A 13,779-nucleotide genomic window follows, 5' to 3' on the forward strand; every position below is an offset into this window, starting at 1 on the left:
CCCAGAACAAATACAAAGCTAATTCCCACCCCAAAGCACCAGGTTTTAGAATAGCCCCAGAAGACTGAATATTTTGACATTTGTCTTCTGGTTTGAATTGTTGTCATTTTCATTCCGGTGTAAGGACTTTTACGTGAAGTTATTTTATTGGTTTGTTTATTTATTGGCTTTACCATCTTTTTTTCATTCCCCTCACAGAACAGACATCTCCTGTAGGACTCTGTGCAGCAAACAGAGCTAAATGTCACCAGTGTGGCACTGATTTATTTATTTTTTATAATTTTAATATATGCAACTGAAGTAATCAGTTTGTACTGAGGTACAAATGCAGAAGCTGGAGTGTACATTCTCATCCCAAAGTTGGATACACGTGTACTTGTTTGATGTTTACAGTGTGTGTGCGCTTACCTCTTTCCCCCTCTCTCTATGTAGATAGGTATGTATATTTGCACACATGATCCTAAACAATACCTTTTTTCTCCAGAAATGGAGTTCCATTTCATTTGATTGGTTTTGTCTCCCCTTTCCACTAAACCAGGTTGCTCAGAGTCCCATCCAACCTGGCCCTGAACATTTCCAGGGAGGGGGCATCCACAACTTCTCTCAGAAACCTGTTCCGGTGTCTCACCACCTGCACAGGAAAGAATTTCTTCCTAATATCTAATCTCAGTCTCCCCTCTTTCAGTTTAAAACCATTGCCCCTCATCCTATCACTACACGCCCTTGTAAAAAGTCACTCTCCAGCTTTCCTATAGGCCCCTTCAGGAACTGGAAGGTTGCTCGAAGATCTCCCCGGAGCCTTCCCTTCTCCAGGCTGAACAACCCCAACTCTCTCAGCCTGTCTTCATAGGAGAGGTGTTCCAGCCCTCTGATCATCTTCATGGCCTCCTCTGGACTCGCTCCAACAGCTCCATGTCTTTCTTATGTTGGGGCTCCAGAGCTGGACGCAGTACTGCAGGTGGGGTCTCACGAGAGCGGAGTAGAGGGGCAGAATGCCCTCCCTCGACCTGCTGGCCACGCTGCTTGTGATGCAGGCCAGGATACGATTGGCCTTCTGGGCTGCAAGTGCACATTGCTGGCTCATGTTGAGCTTCTCATCAACCATCATGCCCAAGTCCTTCCCCTCAGGACTGCTCTCAATCCATTCTCCGCCCAGCCTGTATTTGTTCTTGGGATTGCCCCGACCCATGTGCAGGACCTTGCACTTGGCCTTGTTAAACTTCAGGTGGTTCACATGGTCCCAGCTCTCAACCCTGTGAAGGTCCCTCTGGATGGCATCCCTTCCTTCCAGCGTGGCGACCGCACCGCACAGCTTGGTGTCGTCGGCAAACTTGCTGAGGGCGCACTCAATCCCACTGTCCGTGTCACTGACAAAGATGTTAAACAGCGCCAGTCCCAATACGGACCCCTGAGGAACGCCACTCGTCGTTGATCTCCACTTGGACATGGAGCCGTTGACGGTAACTCCTTGAGTGTGACCATCCAGCCAATGCTTTATCCACCAAGTGGTCCATCCATCTAGTCCATGTCTCTCCGATTTAGAGACAAGGATGTCGTGTGGCACAGTATCAAATGCTTTGCACAAGTCCAGGTACATGACATCAGTTACTCTTCCCTTATCCACCAGTGCTGTAACCCCATCATAGAAGGCCACCAAATTTATCAGGCACGATTTGCCCCTAGTGAAGCCATGTTGTCTGTCACCAATCACCTCCTTGATTTCCATGTGCCTTAGCATAGTTTCCAGGAGGATATGCTCCATGATCCTGCCAGGCACAGAGGTGAGACTGACTGGCATGTAGTTCCCCAGGTCTTCCTTTTTTCTGCTTTTAAAAATGGGGGTTATGTTTCCCCTTTTCTAGTCAATGGGGATTTCACCAGATTGCCATGACTTCTCAAAAATGATGGATAGCAGCTTAGCAACTTCATCTGCCAGTTCCCTCAGGACCTGCGGATGCACCCCATCAGGTCCCATGGACTTGTGCAACTTCAGGTTCCTTAGATGGTCTCAAACCTGATCTTCTCCTACAGCGGGCGCTTCTTCATCCTCCCAGTCCCTGCCTTTGCCTTCTGTGACTTGGGTGGTGTGGCTAGAGCCCTTGCCAGTGAAGACTGAGGCAAAAAACATCGTTGAGTACCTCAGCCTTCTCCATATCCCAGGTAACCAGGTGTCCCGTTTCCTTCCAGAGAGGGCCCACATTTTCCCTAGTCTTCCTTTTATCACTGACACACCTATAGAAGCTTTTCTTGTTGCCCTTGATGTCCCTAGCCAGATTTAATTCTATCAGGGTTTTAGCTTTCCTACCCTGGTCCCTGGCTGCTTGGACAATTTCCCTGTATTCCTCCCAGGCTACCTGCCCTTGCTTCCACCCTCTGTAGGCTTCCTTCTTGTGCCTGAGTTTATCCAGGAGCTCCTTGTTCATCCACACAGGCCTCCTGGCATTTTGGCCGGCCTTCCTCTATGCATCGCTCCTGAGCTTGGAGGGGGTGATCCTTGAATATTAACCAGCTTCCTTGGACCCCTCTTCCCTCTAGGGCTTTATCCCAAGGTACTCAACATGGCGTATTACTCAACAGGTATATTACATGGCTTCTAATAGACAACACATCTAATTAAAAACATACCAAATCAGGTTTCTTTCTGTCGTAGGTTGATTATTGTTTGAAATCATGTCTTAATAGTTTAATTAATTGTAAAAAAAAAGTGACTTGTATTACTAAGATTAAAGCCATTACAAACTCAATCAAAGTAGAATTAACAGCACTGTCAAAGTACTAATTAGAGCAAATCCCCAAATGAGAATTAACAAATAGTGTTCGACTAAAACCAAACCAGTACATGAATGCATAATCAATGCTTCTGAATTCCCAAATAAGAAATCCAGAGAGAAAGCTGCCCATTGAATTATACATTCCTGTTAAGATTTTGGTCTCAGTCAGTGCAGTAAGCTTATCTGAACATCTCACTGTTGGCCCAGCTGAGTCACTTGAAATTCACATTTGCAGTCATTGGTGCTCCTCCTGAATTGGACTGTTTTGGGGCAGATCTTTGCTTGTGATTTCTCTTGCTCTCTTTACAAGAAATAGGGTTTACAGTGTAGGTCTGCTCTGGAAAGGTTAGCATCTATAGCTAAACACAGAGAGAAGCTAATTGGTGCTGTGTGCTTTATTTGAAAATAAAGAGCATGCACAAGTTCAAAAATACTTTACAAGAGAAGATATGAATTAAGAACATAAATAAATTAAGGTTGGCTACTTCTCCTTCACTTTTTTCACAGGAGGTTCCATTCGAGGAGATTTTTCACGATCAGTGTCCAGCTTCTCTTGGGAAGCTTTAGCTTGTTTTAGTCTATTGTCCTTCTGAGGAGGAAACGCCACTTCTACTTTCCACTTTGTCGTGTCAATTTTTGCTTTTGGCCTATCCTTCTCTTTTTTCTCCTTTCCAGACACCAGTTTGAAAGCAAGAGAATCTGCTTCCATTTGCTCTTCTCTGCCAAGGGTGGCCTCATCTCTCCTTGGGAGCATGAAGAGAGAGTCACTTTTAATATCTTCTGCTGTAACTGGCTGTCTTGGCTTTCTCACACGTTCCAACAACTCGGCATTGGGAAATCCTTCATTCTCAGCCCTTGATCGGTATCTTCTGTATGGGGGTGACCTTGACCTTGAATGGTGATAACCATGTGATCTTGACCTGGAACGATAGTTATGGCTTCTTCCCTTTGCCTCTTCTTAGATATGATGGCGATTGCGAGTAGGCATGAGAATTAGAACAACTAAATGATGGAGAGTAGCAGCGAGTGTGAGAAGAACCTGATCTTGACTTGGAGCAGGTATACGAACGTCTAGAGTAAGATGAAGCACTGCAGGGAGACTTGGACCTGAAGAAAACCACAACACAAAAAAAATAAATGAAGTTAATTCAAAACACTCACTCTCCCGAATTTCTTTCCTCCCAAATTTGGTTTGGTTTTTTTTTCCTCTCCATATCCTTATGTCAAAGCTTCTTTCAGCTGCTGACATAATGCTACTGCAAACTGAAGAACTTGATACCATGTCAGAGTTTCTGCCTACAAGACAGGACAGCTGCTGCTTTGTTAGTGTGGAAACATACGGGAAGGGTAAGTCTATTTCCACTCACATCAATCACATGAACTACCACAGCTATTGATGGATTCAGGGTGGTGTACACTGGCCTCTACTGGTACGTGAACACACACATTTTTCACTACTCTGCAACTACATGCAGTGCATATCATTTTTGTTGTAGTAAGATGCAAAAAGAGCAAGTCTTAATGGCTACGGTGCAGTATCAAACATCAAGACAACACGATTTAGCCTGAAGACAGTAAAGCTCAATTTTAAAATGCCGGTTGGGTGTCAGTCTCTTTTCCCAAGTAACAAGTGATAGGACAAGAGGAAAGCGCCTCAAGTTGCACCAGGGGAGGTTTAGATTGGATATCAGGAAAAATTTCTTCCCCAAAGGGTTGTCAAGCAGTGGAACAGGCCGCCCAGGGAAGTGGTTGAGTCACCATCCCTGGAGGGATTTAAAAGACGTGTAGATGCGGTGCTGAGGGACATGGGTTAGTGGTGGACTTGGCAGTGATGGGTTAATGGTTGGACTCGATGATCTTAAAGGTCCTTTCCAACCTAAATGATTCTGTGATTCTATGATTCTATAAAGGAGGTGCTTGTGTCATTGGGATGGTATTTGAATGAGCCATTGGTACTGCTGTTGGTACCCAAGCTGATGACATGTTTGCAGGAGCTGGGGGATATCCTGGAGGGGGAACAGGGCACCCAGCAGATGGAGGCTGACCAGGTGGAAGCTGAGGAGGAAACAGTGGTGGTGGTGGTACCCCTGGTGAAAGAGGAAGTGTGTGGGGTGGTGGAGGATACAGGGCAGGTGGAGGCACAGGCACAAAGACTGGTGTTGGGGCCTGAGTCCTTTGGGTACGCTCACTGTGCGGGTGTCCTTGATTTGAACTCCTAAAGAAACCCCAAAACATGTGTCACTGTTTGTTACATTCTGCCCTGATTTTAAAGAGGAAAGTGAATGCAGTGGGAGCATGGTGGCAAGCACTTCTTGTTCTCAGCTTAAGCATTTCTCTCCCTGCTTTCTCTTCATTTGAGACTAACTCATTTCTTGATCCTCAGACTTGCGTTCCGTATCCTCACCCCCTACAGTTCCCTCACTCTTCTCTCCTTATACTCAGCTTTGCGACGGTGGAAGGAGGCTGCCATGCTTAAAAGAGACTCCCATCTCCCATGTACCAAGTGCCCACCGCTCCTTTGCCACTTCCTGATACTTCAGTACTTGACCCTTCTGATCTTCAGAGTACTGCACAGATATTAACTCATCTTCTCCCCAACTTCTTTTTAATTCTTCCACATATGCTTCCTGTGTTGTTGCCTCATGGTGACGTCTTCGGCCTGGTCTTGTCCCTGAATTGTTATTTCCTTGCTTACTGAATTTGAGATCTTAGACAATCCATGGGATGGATCCTGGGGTTTGTTTTGATTATCTTTAAGATTTTATAAACACCCTTACAATCCCTCTATAACAAATCTATACCAAAAGGAAGGACTAACTTGACACTGCAACAATAGATAAAACAGACTCCTCTCTCTCCAATTGAGAGAAAGCAGCTTGGCTATCTGGTATGATTAAATTGAAGACATCGAAAATTGTCATAAGTGTGTTGACTTTCCCAACAATTTGATACTCAATCAGTATCAACTAAGTTGTTAAAAAAAGAATGCTGGAGGCCGATTTCTATTGGGAAATCAACTTCTTCAGCCCTATTCAGCCAGTAATCGAAAAGGTAGCTTTCCATCTGATCCTTTAGTTATATTTAGTTTTTATATGTAATTACAGAATCACAGAATCAACCAGGTTGGAAGAGACCTCAGGGATCATCGAGTCCAACCATTACCCTGACACCACCATGTCAACCAGACCAGGGCACTAAGTGCCACGTCCAGTCTTTTCTTAAACACATCCAGAGATGGTGACTCCACCACCTCCCTGGACAGCCCATTCCAATGTCTAATAAGCCTTTCTGAAAAGAAATTCTTCCTAATGTCCAACCTGAACCTCCCCTGGCGAAGCTTGAGGCTGTGTCCTCTTGTCCTATCGCTAGTTGCCCGGGAGAAGAGGCCAACTCCCACTACAACCTCCCTTCAGGTAGTTGTAGACTGCAATAAGGTCACCTCCGAGCCTCCTCTTCTCCAGGCTAAACACCCCCAGCTCCCTCAGCTGTTCCTTGTAGGTCAGGCCCTCCAGACCGTTCCCACCTTGGTTGCCCTCCTCTGGACTCACTCCAACACCTCTACATCTTTCTTGAAGTGCGGGGCCCAGAACTGGACACAGGATTCAAGATGCGGCCTCACCAGTGCCGAGTACAGAGGGACGATCACTTCCCTAGACCGGCTGGCTACACTGTTCCTAATAGAGGCCAGGATGCCATTGGCCTTCTTGGCCACCTGGGCACACTGCTGGCTCATGTTTAGTTGGCTGTCGATCAGCACCCCCAGGTCTCTTTCCGCCGGGCCACTTTCTAACCACTCTTCCCCCAGCCTGTAGAGGTGGATGGGGTTGTTGTGGCCCAAGTGTAAGACCCGGTACTTGTTCTTGTTGAACCTCATGCCGTTGGTCTCGGCCCATCTGTCTAACCTGTCCAAATCCCTCTGTAGGGCCTTCCTACCCTCCAGCAGATCGACACTCCCACCCAGCTTGGTGTCATCTGCAAATTTACTGAGGGTGCACTCAATCCCTACGTCTAGATCATCTATAAAGATATTGAACAGCACTGGCCCCAGAACTGAGCCCTGAGGAACACCGCTAGTGACCGGCCGCCAGTTGGACTTTGCCCCATTCACCACCACTCTCTGGGCTCGGCCATCCAGCCAGTTTTTAACGCATTTAAGAGTCCACCCATCCAAGCCCCGGGCAGCTAGTTTGTCCAGGAGGATGCTGTGGGAGACAGTGTCGAATGCCTTACTGAAGTCTAGATAGACTACATCCACAGCCCTGCCCTCATCTTTTAAGCGGGTCACTTGGTCATAGAAGAAGACCAGGTTGGTCGAACAGGACCTGCCTTTCATGAATCCATGTTGGCTGTCCCCGATGCCCCGATTGCCCTGCATATGCCGTGTAATGGCACTCAGGATGATCTGTTCCATCACCTTGCCTGGCACCGAGGTCAGGCTGACAGGCCTATAGTTCCCTGGATCATCCTTCTGGCCCTTCTTGTAGATGGGCGTTACATTTGCTAATTTCCAGTCAGCTGGAACTTCTCCAGTTAACCAGGACTGCTGGTAGGTAATAGAGAGTGGTTTGGCAAGTTCGTTTGCCAGTTCCTTCATTACTCTGGGGTGAATCCCATCCAGGCCCATAGCCTTGTGGGTGTCCAACTGGCACAGCAGGTCACTAACCGTCTCCTCCTGGATCATGGGAGGTTCACACAGCCCCCCGTCCCTAACTTCAGGCTCTGGGGGCCAAGTCTCCTGAGGACAACCGGTCTTGACATTAAAGACTGAGGCAAAGAAGGCATTGAGCACCTCTGCCTTTTCCTCATCCCCTGACACTACACTACCCTCCTCATTCAGCAAGTGGTGGAGGCTCTCCTTGACCCTCCTTTTGCTGTTGATGTATTTGTAAAAGCTTTTTTTGTTATCTTTGACCGTAGCAGCCAAATCGAGCTCTAATTGAGCTTTGACCCTTCTAATCTTCTCCCTACATGACCTGGCAACGTCCTTATAGACCTCCCAAGTTACCTGACCCTTCTTCCAGAGCAAATAGGCTCTCTTTTTTTTCCCTAAGTTCTAGCCTAAGTTCTCTGTTTAAGTAGGCTGGTCTTTTTCCCCGACGGCTTGTCTTCTTACACACCGGGACAGCCTGCTCCTGAATATTTAGCAATTCCTTTTTAAAGCACGTCCAGCCTTCCTGGACTCCTTTGCCCTTCAGCACCGACTCCCAGGGGACTCTGTCCACCAACCTCTTAAACAAGCTAAAGTCTGCCCTGTGGAAATCTAAGGCAGAAGTTCTGCTCTTGCCGCTCCTTACTTCCCCCACTATCGAAAACTCTAACATTTCATGGTCACTATTCCCAAGACGGCCACCGACCCTCACATCTCCCACTAGTCCCTCCCTGTTCACAAACAACAGGTCAAGCATGGCCCCTCCTCTAGTGGGCTCATTTACCACTTGCATGAGGAAGTTGTCCTCCACACATTCTAGGAACCTCCTAGATTGCTTCCTCTTTGCCATGCTGTATTTCCAGCAGACATCCGGCAAGTTGAAGTCACCAACGAGTACAAGGGCCGGAGACCGGGCGGCTTCTGACAGCCGCTTGTAAAACACCTCGTCCACCTGCTCGTCCTGGTTGGGTGGTCTATAACAGACTCCCACCGTAATGTCCGCCCTGCCGACCTTCCCCCTGATCTTTACCCATAGACATTCAACCTTGTCATCCTCACCATCTTCCTCAATTTTGACACAGTCCAAGCACTCCCTAACATACAGCGCTACCCCACCACCTCTCCTGCTTCACCTGTCCCTCTTAAAGAGCCTATAGCCATCCATAGCAGTACTCCAGTCATGAGAGTCATCCCACCACGTTTCTGTGATGGCAACCACATCATAACCTTCCTGCTGTACAGTGGCTTCTAGCTCTTCCTGTTTGTTGCCCATACTGCGTGCATTGGTGTAAACACACTTCAGCTGGGCTAGCGGCCTTGCCCCCGACGCAGGACTGTCGCCCCTAGGTTCATTTGCAGTTGCCCTGGTCTTATCCCTATCCCCCATCGAACCTAGTTTAAAGACCTCTTGATCAGCCCTGCCAACTTCTGGGCCATAAGCATTTTCCCCTTCTGACTCAGCTGTTCCTGTGGGGATCTGTTCCTTGTCCCCCTTTTTTTTTTCGCCATTGTCTCAGAAACCGTCCTATCCCACGTGCTCAGACGCCATCTTCTGGGGTACAGGACTACCTGACCTTGATGACATTTTGTGAGGCAAGAAGCTAGGCACTGACTAGGGGTGACTGACATCTCCACCCTGCAGCCCTGCAGCCCCTCCGGAGAGACCCATCCGGGATATCAGGCGACAGCCTGGCAATGGGCCAATCCTACGGCGCAGGAACCGTACCTGTCCCGCCCTCGGGCCCGTGAGTGGTGCGAACTGTGACTGGCGGCTGCACGTCACGTGACTCTGCAAAAATTCTCTATAAAAGAGGCCGGTTTGCCCCACCACGCGCGCGCCCACACCCGACTGCCAAGAATCAACAAAGGACGCACGGGACGCCGCGGGATCTAGGGTGGTGACTATAATTTCCCTCTCAACTGATCTCTTTTCCCCTCTTACTTTTACTTCTCTCTTTCTCCCTTCCTTGCTCACTAAGTTGCCTCAGTGTTGGACTTAATAATGTCAAAGTTAAGTTTATTGATACTGTGCCTCGGTTGTGCTTTGTCCGAACTCAAGGATCACAAATCTATTTTATTTCTGGTCAGGATTTTGGGGGTGCTTTACCTGCAGGCAGGTAAAGCATACCAGGTGATTTATACCAGGTGATTAATCAGGCGGGTCCCACGTGGACTGACTGCATTGAACCAGGCAGGTCCCACGTGGACTGACTGCATTGGAGTTACTAATCAGGCGGGTCCTTCTCAGGACTGACTGCATTTAATTTCTAGATTTACTTTTTTTACTAATCAGGCGGGTCCTTCTCAGGACTGACTGCATTTAATTTCTAGATTTACTAATATGGCAGGTCCTTCTCAGGACTGACTGCATTTAAATTCTAGTTTTACTAATAAGGCAGATCTTAATCCGGAACCTGACATTTTAAATTGGCGTCACGGACAGGATCCTTGAGTTTCGGAAGGTATCAATAGCTTAGAGAGAATGGGCGCAATTCTGAGTGCATTTGGTGAAACGCAAAATCAGGAGTTAGAAGACCCGGCACAGACGCCGCAGGCACTAACGCTTTTGGTGCAGTTGTTGCAAGAGCGGGTGGCAGATTTAGAGGAAAACAACTGTGAATTGGAGGAACAGGTTAAAACTCTGCAAGATGAAGTAGGGAATGAACAAGAGAATGTAAGGTGTTTGCAGGAGGCTTTTGTAGAAAAGTTACTTGCTTGTGACTGCAGGGGGCGACGGAATCATCAACAGGGAACTGATGCAGCCCCGTCTCATGGTGATTATCACAAAGGGGATGGTTTGTACCCCAGTGGAGAACCAGAGGAAGCGAGGACACGATATGATTTACCACAGGGTCCTCCGCAACCCCTTCGACCGCTGGTCAAGGTAGAATATGCTTATGAGGATAGTGAGGACAATAACCCTAAGATGGTTACTAAGGAGGTGCCATATACAGGAACTGAATTGGCTAAGTTGAAAAAAGAATATTCACGCAGTCCAAAGGAGTCAGAGACAGAGTATGTGTGGAGAGTGTCGTTAACTGGTGGAGATCAGATTCTGTTGAGTGAAAGAGAAGCTGAGGGATATTGGGGACCTGGAGTGTTTTTGACTACTGGTGATCATAGAGCCCCTTGGTCTCTCACCCAGCGAGCAGCTTATTGGGCTGGAGGTTTAAATCCCTTGGAAAGGGGAGATCCTCTTGCACTTACAGGCTCGGTGGATCAGCTTGTGGAGAATGTGCACAAGGCGGCTTGTTTGCAGATGATGTATGATCGGGAATTGAAGCTTAGGCAGGAATTCCCAATGATGATACCGGTAGATCCTGAGAGGATGACTCCCCTCATTAGAGGTTTGCCTGATTCATTGAAACCCTTAGGAATTCAATTGCAAGGCACTATCAGAAATACCCCTCAGAGTGCACGGGTGACAGCTGCTTTAACCAGAGCTGTAACCCCGTATCGCTATATCCCATGACAAAAAGTGTGGACGTGGGGGGAAGTAGCTCAAGAATTGATTAACTATGGGTGGAAACATAGTCCAGTGAAACCAGAACCTAAAAATGTGAGGCGTACAGAGGCGAAGTTTCCTCTGGTGAGGCCCTCTCCCCCAAACCTGGTGAATTTAAAGAGAGATTGTACATCTCGAAGGAAAGCGTTGTGGATAATAGGACTGTTTGTGGTAAGCCTAGCACTACGAGAGGCTGAGCTTACTATTGGTCAACAATCAATCATTCTCAGAGGCCCCTTTAAGGTAATAAAACCAATTTTAGCATGGACCCCTTCCCTTGACGGGGTGGCACAACGAGCATCTGTGTGGAAATGGTATGCACAAATTAAACATTATTGTGGCATCTTTAACGTATCAGAAGGCATACCTAAAAAACTAGATATACAGGAGGAGTTCTCTCCAGATCGTGAGAATAACCTCCCACCTCCTGTCATACAAGTAGCGCCTCCTTTTTCCAAGCAACTACCGAATGCCTGGTTCACTGATGCCTCAACCAAACGCGAGGGAAAAGTGTGGAAGTATCGAGCCGCTGCCTTACAAGTCCAGACTGATGAGAAAATCATAACAGAAGGTGAAGGTAGTGCACAAGTGGGTGAATTAATTGCTGTTTGGAGTGTTTTCCAACATGAGGCTCAATCTTCTTCTCCTGTCTATATCTATACTGATTCTTTTGCTGTCTTCAAGGGGTGCACTGAGTGGCTTCCTTTCTGGGAGAAAAATGGGTGGGAAGTCAACCGGATACCGGTATGGCAAAAGTAAAAGTGGCAAGACATTTTAAGAATTGCCACACGAGGGAACTTTGCCATAGCCTGGGTGGCCTCTCACCAAAACAGTGACGATCTAACTAGCCAATTGAACAATAAAGCAGACGAATTGTCTTGTCTAGCTCCCTTACAAAATGAACCAGTAACAGAAAATTGGGAGAGACTATTGGAGTGGCTGAATGTCAAACGAGGACACACAGGAGCCAAAGATCTTTACTGCGAAGCACAAGCTCGAGGCTGGCCTGTCACAAGAGAAAACTGTCGAACATGTATTTCTGAGTGCAGTTTATGCCGCCACCGACTCGACAGACATCCCCTAGACAGCCCTCCCTTACACATTAAAAGTGGAAAAGGACTGTGGGAAACCTGGCAAATAGATTATATTGGGCCATTCTGCAAATCAGAAGGAAAGCAATATGTGTTAGTGGGAGTGGAACTGATATCAGGACTGGTACAGGCAGAAGCATTTGCCTGAGCCACTGGGGCAAACACAGTCCAAGCCTTAAAAGGATGGTTTAGTTCTTTCCCAAAACCTCAATCAATTCCATCGGATAATGGTTCACATTTTACAGTAAAGATGGTTCAAGACTGGGCAACCGAAGAAGGAATCAAATGGACTTTCCACACTCCCTACTACCCCCAAGTAAATGGGATAGTGGAAAGGACCAATGGTTTACTAAAGTGATTTCTAAAACCGCATGACCCAGGATGGGCAAGCCGGTTATGGGATGCTCTTACTTTGGTAAACAACCGGTGGGGAAAATTTGGCAGCCCAAAAATTACAGCTTTTTACCTGGAGCCCCTGACAATTATACCTGCCCCCAAAGGTCCAGATCATCCCATAAATTCATCTCATCATCCAGGACAACCAGTACTGGTAAAACTCCCTACCGTGGGAGAAGTTCCACTGGTACTTGTTACCCTGTTTAATGAATATGCTTGGAAAGCAAAAGATGCCCTGGGAAAGGAGCATAAAATTAATACACGATGGATTGTTCCATCATTTTAACCAAAACCTCATCTGGTCCTTTCACTAATAGGACCGAGAAGTTTCTTTTTTCTGTTCATTTAGAGGTTGTAAGATAGAAGTTCAGAGAAGAAGAAGAAGAAAGTAACATTTAATGGAAGTTTTGATTGTGTGTATAGTTGTAAATTGTATAGCTTTAATAATCTTTGCAGTATGCCTTTATCACCATTGACAAAATTGTTTTGGGCAGTTGTATGTTGTCTCGTCTGTACTGTTCAAAGCAGGCCCGGCGAGAACCTTGCTTCCTTGTTCTCCGGTTTAACATGGGAAAATGAGTTCTTCTTGTTGGGAAAATTGATCGCTCAAGCTTTTAATCTTATTAATTGCTGGGTGTGTGGCAGACCATTTGGTCTGGAAAGTTGGCTGTGGATCTCCATTCCTCTTGCCCCCGAGTGGATTGTGAGAAGAATCACCCTCATCTTGGCCCATACAATACCCTCCTCCTGGTCGCTATTGTATTAGTTACACCCAAAAGGGAGGGTGCTACAATCAGTCCCTGGTGGGAGAAGGTTTTCTGGTCCCCCACTGATTACACTCACTTTGGGAAAATATTAGGTACAAATTGTGTTTGGAAACAATGGGCAGGAGCATGGTAATGTAAATGGTGATGGAATTAAATTAATCGCATTAACTGTGGTGTGACAGGGGACCCCTTTGGCCTGGGAACCATCTGAGTCAAAGGACTACCGCCCTGCCAGATCATGGCCAAGTCCTTTGCAAATGGGATGCGAACCTTGAAAGGTCATTATTGGATTTGCGGGCACCATGCATAGAAAATGCTCCCAAAAAATTGGACTGGGGTATGTTATATTGGGATGATATGACCACCATTCTTCATACTTCTGAAAATTGACAGCTAAGAATTGGGAATCAAATTATATGATCCCCGACAAATTATTGAGTATTATGGACCCGCAACCTGGAACACCAATGAACCAAACAGTGGTGCTCAAGAACCAATCAACATTGGCTGGTTCTCGATTACCTGCTAGCAGAAGGAGGAGTTTGTGCAAAATTAAATGACTCTAATTGTTTCTTGAAAATTGATGATAATGGAAATGTGG

The 13,779-nt window shown here is 46.8% G+C and overlaps 1 pseudogene; it reads right to left on the reverse strand.

Moving 5' to 3' along the window:
- Positions 1–3,252: 3,252 nt before the first annotated feature.
- The window catches only part of LOC137671515 (E3 ubiquitin-protein ligase RBBP6-like), a 32,145-nt pseudogene continuing 21,618 nt past the window's right edge, over positions 3,253–13,779 (reverse strand).

The sequence above is a fragment of the Nyctibius grandis genome, chromosome 17 (assembly GCF_013368605.1).
Source record: "Nyctibius grandis isolate bNycGra1 chromosome 17, bNycGra1.pri, whole genome shotgun sequence".
Classification (NCBI taxonomy): Eukaryota; Metazoa; Chordata; class Aves; order Nyctibiiformes; family Nyctibiidae; genus Nyctibius; species Nyctibius grandis.